Source organism: Myotis yumanensis, unplaced genomic scaffold (genome assembly GCF_028538775.1).
Source record: "Myotis yumanensis isolate MYYU_CA2020_CCGP unplaced genomic scaffold, mMyoYum1.0.hap1 SCAF_4, whole genome shotgun sequence".
NCBI lineage: Eukaryota > Metazoa > Chordata > Mammalia > Chiroptera > Vespertilionidae > Myotis > Myotis yumanensis.
This window is the reverse complement of record NW_027223755.1, coordinates 34,056,514-34,078,923: the sequence shown is the minus strand read 5'-3', so window position 1 is coordinate 34,078,923 and position 22,410 is coordinate 34,056,514. Positions and strand designations below refer to the sequence as shown.

The window sequence follows — 22,410 nt, the reverse complement described above, 5'->3', positions numbered from 1 at the left end:
GGAGGTGCTGCCTCCCAGGCTCCGCGGCGGCGGCCTCGGCCGGGAGCAGGGGGCGGGGAGGAGGCTGCGCGCGGCGGCTGGGGGCGGGGCGGCCTCCCGCGGGGGCGCCCCCACCGCCCACGGCCGGCCCGAGGCGCGCGAGCCCGTCACGGCCGCGGGGGCGGGGCGGCCCACGTCGGCGGCGGCTCGGGGGGCCGGGGGCGGCGAGGCTGGGCTGGGGGGGCGCGGCCTGAGCCCCCCGGCCCCGGCCGCTCCCGAGCCGCCCCAGGTGGGGGGGTGCTCAGGACCCCGGCCGCCCCGCGCCCGCCCGGGAGACGCGGAGCCCGCAGGCCCCCGGCGCGGCCGCAGGAGTTCCTTTGTGCGTCTGCGGCGGGGGCTCGGCGTCCGGGGCCGCCGCGCCGGAGGCTGCAGGGATCGCCGCCGCGCTCTCCCGCGTCCTCTCCGGGCGCGCGCGGGGGGCCGCTTCCCACGCCGGCCCGGGCTGCGAGCCCCCGCACCGCGAGCCGCTGGGGTCCTCCGAGCCCCAGCCTCACGCGGGCGGGCGGGCGGGCGGGCGGGCAGACAAAGCCGTCGGTGGGAGGGGGAGGACGGCCCGCGAAACCGCCCGGAGGTCGAGCCTTTGTTAGAAGAAACCGGGGCCGCGCTCCGAAGGCGACGCGGGCTTCCAGCGGCCGCGGTGCCGGCGGGGCGGTCGTGGCGCGGCGCTGGCCCCCGTCGCTCAGCCTGGCAGCGTCGGCGTTTACTGCAGGGACTCTTAACGCTTCCTGTCAACACATATGGCAGAGAACGCCTCAGCCGTAACATTGCCGTTTTCGCAGTTACTGCTTTAAATGTGTGCGCGGCGAAGGCGGCCTGGTTTCCCCCGGAGGAGGCACGTCCTGGCCACGGAACACGCCCCCGCCCCCAGGCTCTGCGGTGCTTAACCGGGCGCGGGACGGTAATTACTCTCCGGGTCCCTCGAGTCGCCGGTTCAGCCCTTCCGCCTGGGCCCCAGAGATAATTCCGTGTTACCAAGTTTGAATAAAGAGCTGTGCGCCCTGCACATGATTGCTGACTCGCTTCCAAAGGGAGGAATTCATCCAGCCCATCAGAATTCTTCACCGCACTGAGCTGTACGCTACTGACAAACACGTGCAATGCCGCCCCACGGTATTGAAGACATTTTAGGGGAGGGAGCATTTTAAACTACTTCCACAACTGCTGGAATTGACACAGGGAGCTCCTTCTCCCAGAGCAGAGGTTGAAGGTTCACTCTCCGTTAGGACCAAAGTGTTCAGGCTCGTTCGCTGCTGAACTGGAGGGAAGAGCGCTTAAGAAGCAGCTAGGAAATGAAACGGCAGCCAGGGAAGCTGGTAACACCGCGATGGTTATTTTATGTGAACACGAGTGTTGGGCATTGGATCAGTTCTAAAGTTAGCTTATTGTATTTTTAATCTGCACACGGAAGATTTCCTGCTCCACTTTCAACAACTGGTTTGCGTTGAGCAGACTCAAGGGCAGAGCTCTGAACGGAAAGGTCACTGTCCTGAAGCACCCCCTACCCTCCCTGAGGAGTCCGGAATTCCAGGGTTGTGTTTAGCCTCAGGTGGATTCCACACCTCTTTACATGTGACATCATAGACTCAAATAAACCTAACTTCCCCCACCCTAGATAAATAGGACCTGTCCTGGCCCTAGCCTGTTTTTAAAGTTAAACTCACATATGGGAACAACCCTATCATTTGCACTAGAAAAGTCCTATAACCAAAAGTCCCTACTCCAACTCACCTGATATTTTACCATTATGTTTAATCCCTTTCAGTCTATTTCTCTAGCACAAAGCCATAATCCAGGGGAAGGTAATATTTTAAGCCTTACTAGTTATTTATACCTAATTCATCAGATTGTTTCCCCAAAGCAGCTTCTGATGGCAGGGACTATAACGATGACATATGCTGATGCTGAGTAGGTAGAAGAAGAAAATGTGGTTTAACTTTGAGGGCAATATATGGCAAGTACAGATGTATAGACAATAAAGTGCCCCCCATGTGATACTTACACGGTAAGAGCTCCAAAACACTGGCCTTAAAAGGATGGAAGAAGGGATGCATTTACCAATTAAACGATTTGACAAATACTTCTTTTCAAATCCCTTTGTAAAGTATCTTCAGCAGGAACTCTGCATCTGTGCTCATACAAAATGGTGACATAACAGCTATATGATCAGGGTATTCAGTAATCAGAAGTGATGATGCATCTTTGTTATTCATCACTGACTACTTAGGTCTAACTCATATGAACAGCACATACAGATATAGCCAAATCTTCCATTTGTTCTTTTTTTTTAACAAATGGGTGCTTTACAGATTAGTTTTCTCTGACAATCTTCCCATAGTTGAACTAAGATGGACTTCACAGTTTCAACTATGATTAAAAGGAGAAGTAAAACCTCACCTTAAACAAGGCTGGCTAACTGTGATTCTGTAATAATAAACTGACTCCAGGACCTTAGAGAGTAAGCTAATAAATATTTGTGGATGGTATAGCTTGATCTTCCCAATTGTGATTCTCTAAATACTTTCTCTAAATAATTCTCTGTGAAAGACAGGAATTCTTTCTTTGGGATTCCCCTTCCCAATGGCTGGGTTCAGGAGGGGAATTACTGTCTACTAGAGATAAGCCACATAACTGAAGGAGAGCCTCAAGGCCTTCACCATTCCAGGGAATGCACACAGCACCCATGGGGGGTGAGGGGGAGGATGTTTCTCAGCAGAGAGCCTACCCATTGTTTTTAAGGGCCCTCCTGTCATTTCCCCGTGCCACCTGAGCAGCTGCACAGAAGCAATGTGGAGACCAAGTTAGCAGAGGGAAAGTTTAGAATGATCATCCTTCTTTTCTCCCTTTCTCAACACCTAGTAAAGAACTGGTTACCTAAAACCAAACTGGTTTCCTGAAACACTATACAGTAGTGTTTGGGGAAAAGGTAATATTCTGGCTAGATTAGGGTTAGATTTCTTTTTTGAAAAAGTCTAGAAGCGTTAGATCAGATCAAAACACATTATAACATGTATTTTTCATAGGGATTGACTTCCCTATTTTCACTTCCATCTTAGCCCCTAGATAGAAACGGCAGGAGGTTAGGGTGGAAAGTGTGTGGGAAAGGGATGCCAGGGCTCAAAAGAGGCAGTACATGCAAGAATTAAAATTAAGGATTTCTAATACTTTGGGGATGAAATCATCCCTCCCACAGCATGTTTCTGCCTTTCAGACATATTTTCTTTTTTTAAATATATTTTTATTGATTTCAGAGAGGAAGGGAGAGGGAGAGAGAGATAGAAACATCAATGATGAGAGAGAATCATTGATTGGCTGCCTCCCGCATGCTCCCCACTAGGGATCAAGCCCGCAACCCAGGCATGTGCTCTTGACCGGAATCGAACCCGAGACCCTTCAGTCTGCACGCTGACGCTCTATCCACTGAGCAAAACCAGCCAGGGCCAGACATATTTTCAATAATATTTTATAAATCACAAGAAGTCTGCCTCTATTTGTGAAAAGTTTTATGAAAAGTTTTGAAGTTGTTTTTCCCCTAGTATAAGCTTGATAATCTTTTTTTTTCTATCAGACATTTTGTAGCCTATCATAGTTAAATTTTTTTCAGATGTCTTATAGTTTTGTAAGTGTGGAGAAAATAAATAATGCATGGTGATTATTTGTGTGACCTCTGAAAAAAGATGGCTTGACTTCAAAAGCTGGCTACTGAGTAACTTGGGCAAGTTCCTGAGCATCTATAAACATAAACTTGCGTTTCCTCTTCTCTAGAATGGGGACTACAGTATTAACAGCTTCATAGATTATTGGGAGGACTACATGGGACAATGCTCATAAAGTGCTTAGCGCAATGCTTGGCAGACTCCAAAGTGTTAGCTATTGTTAGTAGTGCACTTTAAAATGCACTGACAGGCCTGGCTGGCATGGCTCAGTGGTTGAGCATCAACCTATGAACCAGGAGACCATGGTTCGATTCCCAGTCCGGGCATGTACAGCTCGATCCCCAGTAGGAGATGTGCAGGAGGCAACTCATCAATGATTCTCTCTCATCATTGATGTTCTATCTCTCCCTCTCCCTTCCTCTCTGAAATCAATAAAAATATTTTTTAAATGCACTGACAGCATATAGTATATCATCCACACTAGAACACTTTTGAGAGTTAATTAATAGACAATAATAGTAATTACACAGGGACAACATATGTAAAACTAGGACAACTGCAGCAAATAGTGAGCCTATAATTTCCAACTTTATTACCTTCTTCTGATCTACCTCCCATCTCAAATTTTCCCTGGTATGAATCATAATCTGTTTCAATATGTATACTTTTTCTGAATCATAACACTATTAAATCAACAAAAGAAAAGGGTAAATACTGCTGCCTACTTCCCTTCAATGGAGGCTTTCACTTAAGAATATTATCTTTCTTTGAGTAACAAAACTGCTTTTCCTACTTACTTAAGCTGACATAATAGCTTTACTTTTTTTTGTATAGTATTTTGTCTTAAAAAAAAAACTATTCAGCATCAAATCTGCCATGAAAATAGCCAATATATAGGCATCAAGCATAATCAGAGGTATAGTAAGAGGCTAAATGCTCTGCTCTAAGATGTTACATAAAAACTGTTTTTTAGTTAAGCATGTCATTTCTATTTGAAAGTAGGAGTAAATCATTGTTGATGATGACCACATCATAATTAAAATACTGGAAAAGTCTCACCCAAATCTGGTTCAATAAGTATTTGTAAAATGATATTTCTTAGTTGGATTTTCTAAAATAATTCTGGATATACACTCATACTCATATTTTCCTCAGTTGGAAAGAAATTTATTTTCTGGGAATTGACAGCAAATTTCCTTCAAAATGCTGATCTGAGTAATATATTTTTTATATTTCCTCTCTCTTCTGTTTTCCTTAGTCTAATCCCTTTAAATCAATGCCATTAAATTAATGTCATTAAATTAATGTCAACCATCAGATCATACAGTATTTTAGTTTTCTTCATTTTTTATTTTCTTGTTCTTCCAGTTTTCCTCTAAAATGGACACTAAGTTTCTCTTCCTTCTACCTCTGGAAACTCCCTCTGAGGGTTTTAGTTTTCTTATACAAAACTTTACATAGTATTTTTTCATATCTCCTGCCATATAGCATATCAAGCTACTTATAGAAATGTCACTTTCCTTCCAAAGCGTTTGTACTTCTTTATGTCAAAATAAATATATAGAGAAGAAATAGTTTTCAAATATTTATTTTACAATTTTCAACATAATTTTTCTTTTTCAGTCTTGATATTTTATTTCATTTACCTGATTTCTGACCACCCTACCTCATACATAACTGATATTTCTATTTTGTCTTCCGAAGTAATGAAACAGCCAATAAATTTTTTCTCAATATTAGTGTCTTTCAGAAAAGTTATGGCACTGGCATTATAATTTATTAATTAGTGACCTTGGACAAATAATTTATTTTCTCTGTGCAGTAGTTCACGATCTATAAAATGAAATGAGAAGGCCTATTTTATCTACCTCATAGGATTATCAGGGCACCAAATGAGAAGAAGTACATGAAAGCACACTATAAACACCAAATAAAAGATCATTATCATTAATAAAATATCCTAAGCCATATTCAATGTCCATTGACATAGTGGTTCTATAGTATACATACTTTAGAATACATATTGAATGCAAAGTTTATTTCCTAAAGCCTATGGCCTGTAAGAGGAAGTAGATATAAACTCATTCACCTTTCATATAAAAATTCAGGTCATTAATTCAGATGCCAAAACTTAAGGAGTTTTTATAATTGAGACACTGGCTACATTTTACTCTATGAGAACATTGCCAGGCAATTTAGAAGTGTTAATTTCAGGGAGAACATTTGGCTTATTTAAAGAAAATAAGCTTTTAAAACATAGAATCTGAGAATTCTCAGTAGCAGTTGAATAAATAGGAAGGGACTTTGGAGGTCATCTGGTTTCTAATTTTACAGGTAAAGAACCTCAGGTTTGAAGACTTGCCCAAAGTTACACTCCTGGTTAGTGGCAGAAGCATAATTAGAACGCATTTCCCCCCCCAGTTCAGTATGTGTTAAACTATACCACATTGCCACCACTATAATCCAGACAACGAACAACCAGAAACCACCAAAGAAATGTGTGACAGATAGAACTACTTAAATTTTTTAAACTTCTATTGGCAAAAGATACCACAAAGTTAAAAGACATAGGACAGTATGAGAGAAAATATGTATAAGAATTAATAGCTAATATCTATAATACAAGTATAAAGAGCTCTTTAAAACCCAGAAGAAAATAATCCAATAGAAGTATTTTTTTGACATTCAATGTTATTTTATATTAGTTTCCAGTGTACAGCATAGTGATTAGATAATCATATAATTTACAAAGTATCAAGTACCCTCCTGGCATCATACATAGTTACTACAATATTATTGTCTATATTCTCTATGCTGTACTTTATATCCCCATGACTATTTTGTAACTACCAATTTGTCCATCTTAATCCCTTCACCATTTTTCACCCAATCCCCCTAATTCTCTCCCCTCTGGCAACCATCAGTTTGTTTTTCAATAGAGGTATTTACAAAAGACATAAACCAGCAGTTCACAAAAAAGAAATACAAAGGCATTAAAAATCAGGTGGGAAGCAACCCTATTTTAAAACCAGGATAACTGAAACTCTAGCTAGCTTTTGCTGTCTTATTGCAGTTGGGGTAGTACCTTTTCAGTGCTCTAGAGAGGAGCCGAAGAAACAAAGGGTGCTCCTCTGACCTTGACAGAAAGGGAAGTGAACTAATGTGATGACAAATAAATTGGCATTAAACTGGCTTAAACATGGTCCCAGAAACTAGACACAGAGTCTTTCTGATGCTGCTGTCCATGACTGTCTATAGGGAAGCTCAACAGTACTACCTCAAAAGGTCAGGCCTGGGCACACACTGGTGGACCCCCTCTTTGGGCATATTCCCCTAGGCCAGACCACCAGGCTTCTGGATATGTATTTGCCACAGTGTGACCAAATTCCAATGATTACACTGTGGAAACTATGGATTTTAAGATTTTAGTTTCCTCAGCTAAGGGCTGAACAGGGTGAGATGGTAGCAAATGTTCTCACAAATCAAAAGTGCTGTAATGAGTTTAAGGCCCTGAAGGGAATTAACTCTCCAATTCCCCCAACTCACGAACTAAGGTTCTGTTGGGGCTGGAGAATCCTGGGAAGGATCCAAGGAGGCAAGTGCAGGAGTAGCCATAGGAAAGAGGAAAGAGAAGAATGCCTCTCTGCCTCTGTTTGTAAGGTGAAGTCTCTCCACTCTTCACACTTTCTTGGATTTGCTTCCTGCCAATTATTATAAAGACAAGTAATAGAGAAAAAATATGGGATCAAGTAGAAGAAGAGAAAGAGAAAAAAGTAGGCTTAAGATAATTTCTTTAAAAAGACTAACACAAGGCTTAAAACTAGGACATGAATTTTTTAAAATCATGTTCAGTGATCTCTGAACTTTTTATTGGCCTTCTGCACCCCAAGGGGTGCCCCGCTTCTGCTGCCTTAATACCTCAGAACTTCGGTGTCTTGACCTCAGACACCACGTTGCTGGATGGATTGCATGGAGTGGCTGTTGTCCAGGGCGTCACCAAGATGGAAGTCCTCCCCTTCTTCTGGCAGGTGGTGGTAGGTGGCAATCTTAGCCTCCAGCTTGACCTTGCAGTTCAGCAGGCTATATACTCCTGGGCCTGGCACTGCCCCTTTGCCCGGACCTGGGCCAGCTCTGACTCCAGCTGCAGCAGGATCCTGTTGAGATGTTCCATCTGCATGGCATAGTGCATCTCCACCTCGCTCAGGCTGTTCTCCAAGCTGAACTTTAGATTCCTCATTCAGGTCAGGTCAGTCTCCAAGGACTGGACTGTATGTCTCAGCTCTGTGAGTGTCATCTCAGCAGCTTCTATCTCAGTGGTCTGCAAGGTGACCACTGTGGTGCTCTCCTCAGTCTGCTGGGACCAATTCTTGTCTAGCTTTTCTTGATTATTTTGAGCCAGTTCGTCACACTGGGACTGAATGACTGCCATGATCTTGCTGAGGTCCCAAGATTGGGGGCATCCAACTTCACAGTCAACTCAGAGGTGGCAATCTGGTTTTGTTGATCATTCACTTCTTCCTTGGGATTCTTCTTCTTGAGGAGCAGCTCTTCTTTGAGAGCATTAATCACTCTCTCCAGCTGCAGATGAGTGAGATGGATGTCATCAATGACCTTTCGGAGACCATTGATGTCACTCTCCACAGACTGGCTCATGGCCAGCTACGTCTCATACTTGACTCTGAAGTCATCAGCAGCAAGATGGGCTGATGTCAATCTGCAGAACAATGTAGGCATTGTCCACAGAATTTGCAAAGATCTGAGTTCTCAGGACCTGGGTGGTTCTGAAGTAATGTCCCCTGTCTCTGACCTGGGGTCCCTTCTTCTTCAGGTGTTCCCAGATTTTGCTCTCCAGTCTCCGATTATCAGCCTCCAGGCTTCTCACCTTTACCAAATAGGAGGCCAGACAGTCATGCAGGCATTGTATAGCCGTCTCACTGTGGATACCCCTATGCCTGCCACACACTGGGCCATTCCTGCAGCCAGGCCCCCAGACCCTCTGTGCATGTGGAGAGCGGGCGGTACAACCTGAGGGAAAAGTTCATTACATCTGGCTGCTTCTTCCTCCATAGCTGCTGGATGTACTTGTATGCCATCTTGGCTTGCCAGCAAAATATTTTTAAAGGACTAAAATAAATTTGTAGAAAACAAACAGGTGAAGGGAGAGAGAAAATGAGAGTTTAAAAAAATCACCAAAAACAGCAAGTAGAGAAAAAAAATTAAGGCTAAATTCTCCTAAAAGCCACAAACGAGATCGATTTCAAAATATCACATAAGGGAAAAGTTTTAAAAAAATAAAAAATGAATAACATTGACATTGAGTATAGGTAAACTAAAAAAAAAATCCATACTATAAAAAATAATAGTTGTGAATTAGTTAAAAAGAAAGGAAACTGCTAAAGGCCATTCCATTTCTGAGTGCGTCTGATATCCCAGGACACAGGATCCTGCTGTACCAAGTGCCTCTGAGTAGAAAATTAGTGGAACAGAGGGCAACCTTGACTGCAGACATTGAGGCTCCCCACTGTTCCTCTCAGCTACCTTTGGAAGCGAGTATCTGACTTTTACAGCTGATCCAAGCAGCACAGCCTGGCCTCTGTATACTCCTCCCAAGCTTCTGACTCACTCCTCTTCTTCAATACATCCTTATCAGAACAATAAATTATGATGCCAGTTAATAGATAACCTGCCTGCACAAGATTACCTTGCTAGGAAGTTGTAGAACTGGAATATGAACCCAGCAGCCTGAGACAGAGTGTAAGTGGCATTAACTTCTATGTTGCCCTGTGACTACTTTTACTGCCTGTATCAATAGATTTTCCACATCATATTTTGGCCAACATTTTCACTTTTAATCACTGGGTTTTTTTTTTCGTAACTCACAATCTTCTATTGAATAAAAACAAAAGCAGTTTTGATTTCACCTTGAAATACTTCCTGTTTCTCTGTCTTCCTCTTCCTCTGCTCCTTTAAAACAAAAGCTGGTCCCTTTCTTCTCTTTCTCTCTCTTTTTCTATTTGAAAGGCAATGTGTATGCATTGTAGAAAATAAAGGACTTACAAAGTATACAAAATAAAAAGGGAAATATTCCACCAAGTAGAAACAATCGGATCCTGATAATGGTGCTATTCATGACTAGAGTCACATCTTCTGTATTCATGGGATTAAATATAAAGAAATAAGCCATTCTGCCCTAGCCAGTTTGGCTCAGTGGATAGAGCATCGGCCTGCGGACTGAGGGGTCCCAGGTTCAATCCCTGGTGAGGGCATGCAGGAAGCAGCTGATTAATGATTCTCTCTCATCGTTGATGTTTCTTTCTATCTCTCTCTCCCTTCCTCTCTGAAATCAATTATATATATTTTTTTTTTAAAGAAATAAGCCATTCCAATTTGGTACTGCAGAAGTTTACCTTGAAATGATGATACTGTGTTTTCTCTTCATCTCATTTATAATCACTTTATCTCATTTTACCAAAAACCATCTGTGTTGGAATCTTGGTGATAATCATTCTTTATACATGTGTAATGGAGTATAACAAAAACAGAGTGAGCATGGCTCCCATACTGATATGCTATACAGTGTGTAATATTTTTGCCTTTAATGTATAGGACTCACTGATGCTTCTGAGTGACTAATAGAGAAGGTAGTTCAAGAATCATTACCAACATAAATTTCCATCCACAGACTCTACCTTTTACTTTCTCACACCACCTCATTTGAAGTCTTTTGTATTGAAAAATATGTAATAGCCCTAAAAGAAGGTATTATGTTTCATCTGTTGCTCCAAAAGAAGCAAAAAAAACTAGACTATTAACCCGCTGTGTAATCCCTGCACAGACTACAATGCCTTTCAGTGGGAAGCCAGGCTCCGCCAAGAGCAGGGAGGATTGCAGTTTAAACATTGCAGGGTAAAGTTCAACATTTGTTCCATTCACAGAACTCCCACTGACATCAGTGAGAGTTGTGTGAGGAGTAGAATTTTTTTCTCAGTTAAATGGTTTCTGTAATGCCTTCTATTTTGCCAGAACATATCACACAAAGAATGTAATAAAGAAGATATATGTAGTACTCCCCCTTTTTTTTCCAGGCCTACTTTTGATTTCAATAAAATATCATTTACAAAAAAAGCATTTTTCTTACAGGACATGATTTAGAAGGTAAATAAGCCATTTTGCTAAGAATGTAAGGACTCATTCTATACTCATCTGTTTGCAATTTTTGAGATTTCTTTTTTGGCCTGTGATATAAAAATCACAATTGAATTCAGTCAATAGCCTTTGAACCTCTGAAATTGTATGCCCTATGATATAGCATAATTGACTGATTGGGAACATGGAATTCTTAAAGTTATTAGGCCAAGGTATGTGGAGCTAAATATCAATTCCACAAATATCCCTGGGTAATAAAGGCCACTAAAGAGAAAAAAAATGAAGGCATTGAATTTTATAATTGTTGGAAGGATAGACAATCAATATTAGTAAAGAGTTTGAACACTACAATGTAATTTTATTAATAAAATAACATTAATGAAAATAAAGTATTTTAATAAATAAATATTCATAATTTATAATTAGCCTATTGTTACATGACTTGTAATTTTAAGGGATCTTTTAGGGAAGAGAAAATATTAAAATGTTAAAATATTAAGTTTCTTTTAAGAGAAAGAAAAAATATTGTTTTCTTTTTTTTAATCACTATAGTAATTACTTGATTAACATTTCTATCAGTTTGAGAAATTACACATTAATTGAAATTGCAAATTAATTTCAGTGTATAACATTAGAACTTAAGGTTATCTTTTACATTTAAGATTTAAAAAGAAAATCTGAGGTTTCTTATAGATTCAAATCTGGTCTATATTTTGCTTAATCTTCAGAAATATTTTAAAACAGATGGGATTCTAAACATCAATAGTATTCTATAAAAAGCTTTGGCACGATGTATTCATACTTCACATAAGGGAGATGCTCTTATTTTTCTGTTGCTCAGGCAAGTTTTTAAAAAGGCAATCTGGGAAAAAAGAAAGCTGACAGAAAATATAAACAAATTGGAAAACAAAATAAGGATTCTGGCCTTTATAGTAGCTTACTCCCTGTTATCTCCAACCATTGTCCAATTGCAACATTTTGGGAATGAATTTTAGTTTCTACAGAGGTTCCATTCCTCCTGCAAACTGTATCTGTGCCAGGCCTTTCAGAAACTCATGATGTCATACCAACTATGATTTATTAAGGGTGTGCTCAAACAGTAACAACAAATGATCAGATATAACCAACAGTTGCAGAGCATTTATTATGGACCCAGTAGTGGGCCAGGCATCTCACAAGTGCTACCTCATAAAGTAATTTAAGAGGTCCCAGCTTATGAAGTTTTAGATAAATCTGTAAGGTCTATGGGAATTTCAGAAAGAATCAGTTGTTCCGTGGCCGGGGGAAATCATAAAAATCCCCACTTATGAGTAACCATGATAAATAGGCTGTCAATTCTTTTGTGGTCTTTTGAGTTGGGGGCTAGTCACCAGATGTGTGGGATGATGTGGCAGTTTTAAAATACGTGCACAAAGTTTTTGACAATCCTTTCCCCAAAAGTGCAACCTATGTTGCTTCTGCTTCAACCAATACCCTACAGAGGAAATGGCACTACGTGACTTCCCAGGGGAGGGCATAAAAGGCAATGTGCTTCTACTCTGTTCACTGGAATATTAGCTTTTGAAGACAACTGCTACCAAGCAAGCATTCTGTCTGCCCTGAGGCCATCATGTGAAAGAAAGGTCAACTTAACCCTCATGGAGAGATCAGAGGGAGAGGCCTGTGACTACATGCACCCACTCTGCCTGCACCCGCATCCCACCATCTGTTACAGCAACAACCATCATCACATGAGAAACCTCGAGAGCCAGGACTGCCCAGCCAAGCCCTTCCCATATTTCTGACCCAGAGAAAATACAAGATATAATGTCTGCCATGTTTACTTTAAAAAGTTTTAAATGTTTGTGTTTCTGCTGTTGAAAAATTGGTTAATCGAACTTCCATGAAAATAATTTCCATGATTATTATCCTCATATTTTTATGAGGATTTAATTCAGTAAATCTTGAGATCACATTATTACACAGCAATAGTAACAAGAACAGATACTACCCAGGTTCAACAAAAGTTTTTCCCTCTTTTGCTTCATCTGTTCCCCTTTTTTCTTTGCTGAAATATTTTAAAGTGAATCCCAGACATTGTGTCATGTCAAGCATCATAGTGATACTTTAGTATGAATAGCTAAAAAGAATGGACATTTTCTTACATAACCAAAATGTCATTATTACACTTAACAAAATTAATAATTCTCCAGCATCCTTTAATATCCAAGACCATAATCAAATTTCCTGATTGTCTCAAAAAAACTGTTTTTACAGTTCTTAGAATAAGGATACAAACAACACCTATACAAAACATTTGGTTGCTGTGCCTCTCAGCTTCTTTTCATCTGAAACAGTCATTCTCTCCCCTTTCCTTTCCTCCCTGCCTTTAAGGAGGGGCAGAAACCACGTTAAGTTGTTTGAGGAATGTTTGTTTTCTTGTGATGTCATTTAACTTCCTCCTTTATACCCTGTTGTTCCTGTACATGAAAGTTAGATGAAAAGAATTTAGCAGATTCAGGGTCAACTCCCCCCACCCAATGAGGTGGCACATCATCACATCAGGAGACACATGATATCTGGTTTTTCCACTTTTAGAGATGCTAAGATTGACCTGTCATGTGCTGACAGCATTATTATCCCTCATGGTAATGTTCCCATCTGCCTTTCAACCAAAGGTTTCATTCAATCATCATTGAATCATCATGGCTACTGGACTGTCATTGCTTCTATGCCTTTTCAGTAGATAATACTAGGGGAAATGTATATTCAAAAAGGAAAAAAAATGCTGAGGGAAATTGTATTTCTAATTCAAATTTAACATTGAACAATGTAACCCTGTAGGATATTTTTACTTAAGTTCTTTGGCTTTCTACTTATTTTTCTTACACTGAAAATCTTTGTTCCTAACCTCAATATCATTACTATTTGCAATAAACTATAGTTTATTTTAAATAGCTTCCATATAATAATAGCAATATTGCCTCTAACATTATGATTTCTTTGTACATCTACTTGTTCTTAGAATATGTTCTGTTAAGGTGTACCCTTTATTTATATTTATTTATTTATGTATTTAATTTTTAATCCTCACCTGAGGATGCTTTTCCATTGATTTTTAGAGAGAGTAGAAGAGAGAGGAAAGGACAAAGAGAAATATCAATGTGAGAGAAGCATCGATTGGTTGCCATCTGCACGAGCCCCTACCAGGGCCTGGGCTGGGGAGGAGCATGCAACCAAGGTATGTGCCCTTGACCAGAATCGAACCTGGGACCCTTCTGTCCACAGGCCGACACTCTATCCACTGAGCCAAACCAGCTAGGGCTTGAGTCTTATGTTTTGAGATTTCTGTTTATTTTGAAAGACTCTGAAGAATGACAATTAGGCTTTAGGCTGAGTTCTTATAGTAATTCTTAGGCTCTTGACAGCTGTACATTAAGGAAAATTAGTCTTCAGATGAAGTGGTTTCCATAAAAACAAGTCATTTTGGCCTTTCCTCATTGATTCCCCATCAAACCTTTTTAAAGAGAAAAAAGTAGTTTTTTTGCCTCTTTTTTTCATGGTTATGTACCACTTCTACTGAAATGTGCTTACCTAGTGAAAAGATTTTTGAAGTGGTTAAAAAATAAAATTTAAAATAGGATTTCACTTTACATATATGTTTGTAAGAGGAAAACTAATGACACAATATACCAAATTTTTAATGTTACTGATTTGTAAAGAGTGAAATTTCAAATGATTTAACTTTCATTTTTATCTATATTTTCTAATTTTCTACAGTGATGGTATACTTCATAATATTAAAGGGAATTATGCTGTTCATTATGTAAAAAGATAATAAAATGATCATTTAAAAATGACTACTTGAATGGCAAATGATTGTTATGGGTACAGAATTTTTGTTTGGGATGATGAAAAAGTTTTAGAAATGGATAATGGTAATGGTTTCACAACAACCATTAATGCCAGTGAATTAAGTACACGATTACCTGGTGTATAAGAATAATAAATATAAATGAGTATTTATTGAAGGACTGAATAAGCATTTTATACACAATAAGTCATTTAATATTTCTCAAAGTTCGTATCATTATTATCTTCATCTGAATATAAAGAAACTGAGGCTAAGTTTATGTTACTGGTCAAAGGCCACTCATAAGTGGCAAAAGCAGGGTATATTTGACACCAAATCTTTGCTCTTAACATTGTTATAGTCATCTGACCACACTAGCTCTATATTGCCATATAGGGAGGGACCTGTTATACAGCATCTTTGTGGTTATAAAATTTTTTTCATAACTTTCCAGCTATGAGTTTACCTAAAAAGTCTGCCATGTTTACTTTAAAAAGTTTTAAATGTTTGTGTTTCTGCTGTTGAAAAATTGGTTAATTGAACTTCCATGAAAATAATTTCCATGATTATTATCCTCATATTTTTATGGTCATGTCAAATAGTGATAATCATTGTACATTTACTCTATTTCAGCTAGGGACAGAGTCAACAAGAAGATGCGATTTAGGATACATTTTACACACATTTTCCCAAGGCAAGGTCAGCAGCACACTGGAGAAAAAAAATCTCACAATTATTTTTCTAAACACAGTGACTTCAGAGTCTCCAGGGTCTGGAGAGAGGACCAGGGTTTGGGTTAGACCTGAGTTTAAGAAACATAGTCACCTCACACATTCTTCCTTCAATTTGGAAGCTTAAAGTATGCTCTGATAGTATACTCCCATGGCAGCACATGGTCCTCAGACCTACTCCTTACTTCTTTCTCATCCCCCAAAGTTCTCGGGAAGGAGTGCTGGGTAAGGGTTGGCAGAATTGGGGCTCACTAGAATCTTCCGGCATGGCTTAGAGCTCCGGCAAGGTCCTGGAACCAACCCATTCTCTTAGATGCCATTATGAATTTCAATTTTGAACCAGACATGTGGCCACATTCTAGCTGGACTATTAATAAGAGCACATTTCTTTGGGCCCTTTCAACTGACCCTTCAGATGCTGAAGACTCCTTTTTGGGATGCAGTCAGTAAGTTACCTGTGGCTGGAAGTGCAGACGAGCAGCCACAGAATGAAAGTGTCCCTACAGGGACCCTGCTTACAACTTTGCATTGTGTTGAATTAATTTTCCCAAATAAAATTTAATTTATTCATGTCAAAGAACAAATGCTGTTTCCAGTGCTGTAGCGACAAATGTAAATTAAAGAACATTCCAAGCTCACTCCTGAAAGAAATGTGAAAAGCAATTAAAAAATGATCAATATTAACAATTCTTTCAGCATGAGGATGCGAAAGTAAGGTTCGTGCCAAGAATTTGTCCAGTCGTGCAGAACTGAAGTCTGAGCATGCAAGTAACTCAGTTAATCAGGGCCAAAGGAGGATAATGAAATAGGCCTTTGAGGTATCAAAAGACTATATAAAAATTGGGTAAACATGCAGAAAGCAAAACATCCAGAAGCTTGATCCTCTTGAAGTCCAAAAGATCTGACATGGAGAATATTTTCCTCACTCTTAGTTAAGGGTCTATGAAAAGTTCTTCACTTGCATTTCTATTGCCCATATATATACCTAAGCCATTGTGTAATTAACCAGCATTAGGCATTCCCATTTGAAAAGAGGGAGTGTCTACCACTGAGAAACGTGCACCAGGAGTAGGAAGTGCATATTCAATGTCCGTTATCTTTGTTCATGGGGGAAGTTGTGGAATACTGAATCCGAAAGAGAGGTAAGCTCCAAATCACTCATACTTCAATTTGAAATATATTTGTTAATTGTGAATTGCTTCTGTATTTTATCTTCATTGAGGGTAGAATTTCTCAACTTCAAGACTATTGGCATTTTGGACCTGATAATTCTTTGCCTATGCATTATAGGATGTTACCAGAAACCCTGGCTTCCATCATTAGATGCCAGTGTGACAACCGAAAATGCCCCCTAGGGAGGCAAAATCGGTCCCAATTGAAAACCACGAATTTACACCAAAATCAAAATTAGTTTCTGATTTCTACTGGCACTCACCAGCTGGATGGTGGGGAAAGTGGCCTAAGAGAGTACAAGGAGAAGCTGGACAGAGAAAATTTAATTCAGGTAATCAACAAATAATTTATGGAAATTAAATGTATGGCTCTGAGCACCTTATTAGAACCAATTGATAGACAGTGAATGATTGAGGTTGATATAAAAACCAGACATAGGTTACCATCACTTTCCCGCCACCAGACCCCAGCTACTGAAGATCAAATCACATATTCCTTTTCTAGAACTGCATGAATTGATACATGTTGTGCAATTGAGAGCTTGCTTATTTTTCATTCATTGACAGCTGGCCCAGCAGAAAGGCTCCAGAGGCTTGGGCCATGCAACCAAATCTCAGAAAGCGTACTGGGCCCAAGAAGATACAGAGGTGATGACTAAGGATTTTAAGAAAGAAGAAAGCACTTCTAACTTAAACATAAATTTGATGGTGTTTCTGACGCATTTAGGCAAAGTATATTTTAGCCCTCTTTATAAGTTTTGTATATGTTTTCTGGACATAAATTTTATTTCTATCAGAAAGTCTTAGGCAAGAGGATACATAATTAGTGCTCTGAAGACAAGTACTACAAAATACAGGCTAAACCTCCTCCTGCTCCCTTCAGGTCACTACCTCCCTCAAGGATAACCACTAGACTGACTTCTAACAACACAGATAACTTTGCCTGTTTTTGTACTGTACCCAAGAAGAATAATGTGTGTTATTTTGTGTCTGGCTTCTCCCACTGGACATTACTTTAATTTTTTAAAAAAATACTGTTTATTGATTTCAGAGAGGAAGAAAGAAGGAGAAATAGAAACATCAATGATGAGAGAGAATCATTGACCAGCTGCCTCCTGCACACCCCACACTGGGGATCAAGTCCACAACCCAGGCATGTAACCCCCTGGTTCATAGATTGACACTCAACCACTGAGCCATGCCCACGGGTGCTACTATTCTTGAGGTCACTTAGCTATCACATCCCAGGAGAGCCTCTCAGCCCTGCAAATCTGGGTTAAGAAACCCTCCCATGTGCTCGCAGAGTACCCCATACTTCCTTCCATTGTCTATTATTTCACCTCACTGTGCTTACTGGACTCCCCTGCTTCCCAAACAAGATTCTCAGCTGCATGAAGACAGCACCCATTCGCATGTGCTCACTCACAGTTATATCCCCAGACCTTAGCACAGGTCCCAGAATGAATAAGCACCTTGGTCAATTAGAGGCGTGTGTAGAAGAAAGAAACTATTCCTTCTTATGTGCTGAAAAATGTTTGTCTGATTTGGTAACAGAAACTCATCTGACAGGAACCACAGAAAAGAGGGAACTTATCAGTTTAATTTATTAAATTATGTTAATATAGTTTTGTCTATGAATATTGTCTTTACTGAATTCCTGGAAGGAAGGCATTAGTATGTTTCCTCTGGGTTGAGGGAATATTTATATCAGGACACACACTAATAAGGTTGGCTCTGCTGTTGGAGAATTCAGTTGGTATAAGAATACCTGGACATCTCATTTTATTTGAGTAGCATTTTATTAGATTTTCTGGAGAGTCACATTTTGCCTGCCACCACTCTTTCTCTTATAGTTCCTATCTCTGCCAAAAATACTCCAAAATAACCTCTTTCCAGTTGATACTATTTTGTCCAAACATGAGCACATTGCCTTTACCTCTGAATAAAGTGGTATAAACTTCAATTTTTATAAAATTATACATTGTAGGTCTTTAGTTTTAAGACATCAAAGATTTTTTCCTCACTTTTAGGGAAAAAAATGAAATTAAATGTAGCCAACAATTTAAGTCTCACCCCAATTTCAGATACTTATAATATTGAATCAGTGTCTTAACTAAACACATGCACACGTAAGCATACATACATTTAGAAAAAAGAATGCAAGAAAATACAGCAAAATATTAAGGTTGGAGAGATGTGGGATTGTGATTAATTTTTATTCTCTTCTTTCATATTTTCCATTGTTCTGCAAGGAGGAAGGCTGTATTTTTTGCATAATCAACAAGTATTAATACTCTTTTACTATTGGTGGAAAATAGTAAAAGAGTATTAGTACTCTTTTACTATAAATACTGGTGTAGTCGCTATGGAAAGCAGTATGGAGTTTTCTCAAAAAATTAAAAATGGAACTGCCTTTTGACTCAGTGATCCCACTTCTGGGAATATATCCAAAGAAACCTGAAACACTAAGTCAAAGCAATATATGTACCCCTTTGTTCATTTCAGCATTATTTATAACTAGAGGCCCGGTGCACAAAAATTTGTGCACTGGGGGGGGTCCCCCAGCCCGGCCTGTGCCCTCTCACAGACCTGGGACCCCTCGGGAGATAACGACCTGCTGGCTTAGGCCTGCTCCCGGGTGGCAGAGGGCAGGCCCAATCCCTAGGTGCAGCCCCTGGTCAGGCTCAGAGCAGGGCCGATTGGGGAGTTGGAGCGCCGCCCCGTCATGCACAGAGCAGGGCGGATCGGGAGGTTGCAATGCCACCCTCAGTCACGCTCAGGATAGACTAATTGGGGGGTTGGGGCACCGCCCCCTGTTACACTCAAGGCAGGGTCAATGGGGAGGTTGCGGCGCCATCCCCTGTCACGCACAGAGCAGGGCCGATCAGGGGGTTGGGGCGCTGCCCCCTGTCACTAACAGAGCAGGGTCCATCAGGGGGGTTGGGGCGCTGCCCCCTGTCACTCACAGAGCAGGGCCCATCAGGGGGTTGAGGAGCTCCCCGCTGTCATTCACTGAGTAGGGCCGATAGGGGAGCTGGGACACCGCCCCCTGTCACACTCAGGGCAGGGCCAATGGGGAGGTTATGGCTCTACCCTGTCACACACAGAGCAAGGCCTGTGGAGGGGGATTGGGGCGCCACCCTCTATTACCCACAGAACAGGGCCGATCAGGGGGTTGGGGCGCCACCACTGTCACACTCAGGGCAGGGCCGATGGAGAGGTTATGGTTCTACCCTGTCACACACAGAGCAGGGCCCGTGGGGGCGGGGGGTTGGGGCGCCTCACCCTGTCACACACAGAGCAGGGCCGATCAGGGGGTTGGTGCGCTGCACCCTGTCACACACAGAGCCGCAGGGCAATCGGGGGGTTGGGGAGCTCCCCCCTATCAGGCACAGAGCAGGGCTGATCAGGAGGTTTGGGCGCTGCCCCCTGTCACACTGATCCCGGTGCCGGGAGCCTTGCTGCTCCGCTGATCCCAGTGCCAGGAGCCTCGCTGCTCCGCTGATCCCGGTGCCGGGAGGCATATTACCCTTTTACTATATAGCATAGAGGCCTGGTGCATGGGTGGGGGCCGGCTGGTTTGCCCTGAAGGGTGTCCTGGATCAGGGTGGGGGTCCCCACTGGGGTGCCTGGCCAGGCTGGCTGAGGGGCTGAGGGCTGTTTTCCCGCTGGCAGTTGACTAAAAGCTCCCAACCGCTCCTTGTTTTCTTTTTTTTTTTTATTCTGGGCCAGCTTTAGCTCTGAGGCTTCGCTGCTGAAAACATGGATACAATGTTGTGGTCCGGGGCTGACTGAAAGTCGGTTTTGTTTAGCTTCTTATTTGCAACATAGTAATAGTTGCTTAGAGTTGCAGTTGAGAGGCCGGCAAGTGAGGCGGGGAACGTTGGAGTCTGCAGTTCCTGGAGGAAGCAAGTCTCCCTGTTCGCTTCAGTGCATGGCTGCCGGCCGCCATCTTGGCTGACAGTTAATTTGCATAAGGATACGCTGATTAGCCAATGGGAAGGGTAGCGGTCGTACGCCAATTACCATGTTTCTCTTTTATTAGTGTAGATAGCCACGACATGGAAACAGCCCAACTGCCCATCAGAAGACAAGGAGTGGATTAAAAAGCTGTGGTATTTTTATACAATGGAATACTACTCAGCCATAAAAGAGATGAACCTGGAGATTATTATGCTAAGTGAATAAGCCAGTCAGAGAAAGACAAATAGCATATGATCTCACTTATATGTGTAATCTAATGAACAAAATAAACTATCAAACAAAATAGAAACAGAGGCATGGATACATGGAACAGCCTGATAGCTGTCGGAGAAGAGGGGAATTGGGGAGCTGGATAAAAGAAAGTGAATGGATTAAGAAGAAAAAAAAAACAACAACCCCAAACATACATAAATAACACATAGACACAGACAACAGTAGGTGATAGCCAGAGGGGAAAAGGGTTAGGGGTAGGCAGAGGTGGGCAAAGTGGGGATAAATGGGGACGGAGACTTTGCTTTGGGCGATGGGCACATAGTGCACTGTGCAGATGATGTTTTGTTGAGTTGTGCACTTGAAACTTGTATGGTTTTGTGAACCAAAGTCACCCCAATAAATTCAATTAAACATCTTATATAATAAAAGCATAATATGCAAATTGTCTCCTCTACTGGGAGTTGTCTAGGAGTTCTACCAGGGTGCGGGGCTGGCTGGGGGAAAGGAGGGAGGACCCGGCCGGTGGACGGCAGCCGCTAGGGACCCTACAGCTGCCTCTAGTATATACATAAAATAGACATGATATATTTAACATGTCTTTTGCTTCTCTTCCAGATGCTTACGTCTTTGAGTTCTCAATTTATGAAACAAATCAATACACTCTTGCCTTAACTTTGGGCTACATACTTTATCCATTTGAGTCTAATATTTTGGCTCTGTTTTTATTCTTTGCAGAGGAATGCCATTCTTCCTTCTGGATGTAATTCCATAGACATCTTTTACAGAGTTTCCAGCTCATTATTCCTTGTGTGGCTGCCAATTTGTCTCTTCATCTGAAATCACATGTTTTAGGGCATTCAGAGAATGAATTGGGGCCTCTGACATTGCCACATTCTAATACAAATGGGCCATTACAGAAATCAGGTTCTGAGAGCCTGCAGTTGGCACTAGATTTTGCAACTATTTGACTGAATGAGTTAATGATGAAGAAAATAGATATTCTGTAAAATGCTCCTCTCTTTCTCATGATGTACCTCCTTTCCCTTCACTTCTTTGACAACAGTGTTTTTTACCCAAACAAAAAGTCTCCAGATTTTATGCATCCCTTTTCTTATAAACATTTTATACAAACATCTTGGGAAAATGGCACTTCCAGTAAAGCAAAGATAACTTCTGTTTTTGGCAGTTTGCTGGCAAACCTCTACACTGGTTCACAGAGGCACTGGATTCCTGGAAGGAGCAGGACAAAAGTATTACCTTGGGAGAAATCGCCAGTACAATGGACATTTGTACATCTTAAAGAGCTTTTCAGAAAGCTCCTTAGGAAGAAGAACCCTGGGAAGAAGCATGCACTCCCTCGACTAGCAGTGAAGAGCCCTCCAAAAAGAAACTTTTCCAACCTGTTCACTACTTGGTCATTCAAAACTATTGAGCCATGTTGGGCACTTATTTAGCCTTGAACTTAAAAGCCTCCAAACTCTGATAACAATAATGATATATTGCTTCAGTGTGTCTTTTTTTTTTTACATTTTAATTGAATTTATTGGGTTGACATCTATAATAATAAAAGTGTAATATGCTAATTAGACCAGACAGCCAAATGACCTTTTGGATGTCATTCGGACATCCTTCTGGATGAA

The 22,410-nt window shown here is 41.2% G+C and overlaps 1 pseudogene; it reads right to left on the bottom strand.

Annotated features, from left to right (window-relative positions):
* Window positions 1-7,427: 7,427 nt before the first annotated feature.
* LOC139008070 (keratin, type I cytoskeletal 18 pseudogene) lies at window positions 7,428-8,974 on the bottom strand (annotated as a pseudogene).
* Between the last annotated feature and the right edge of the window lie 13,436 nt (window positions 8,975-22,410).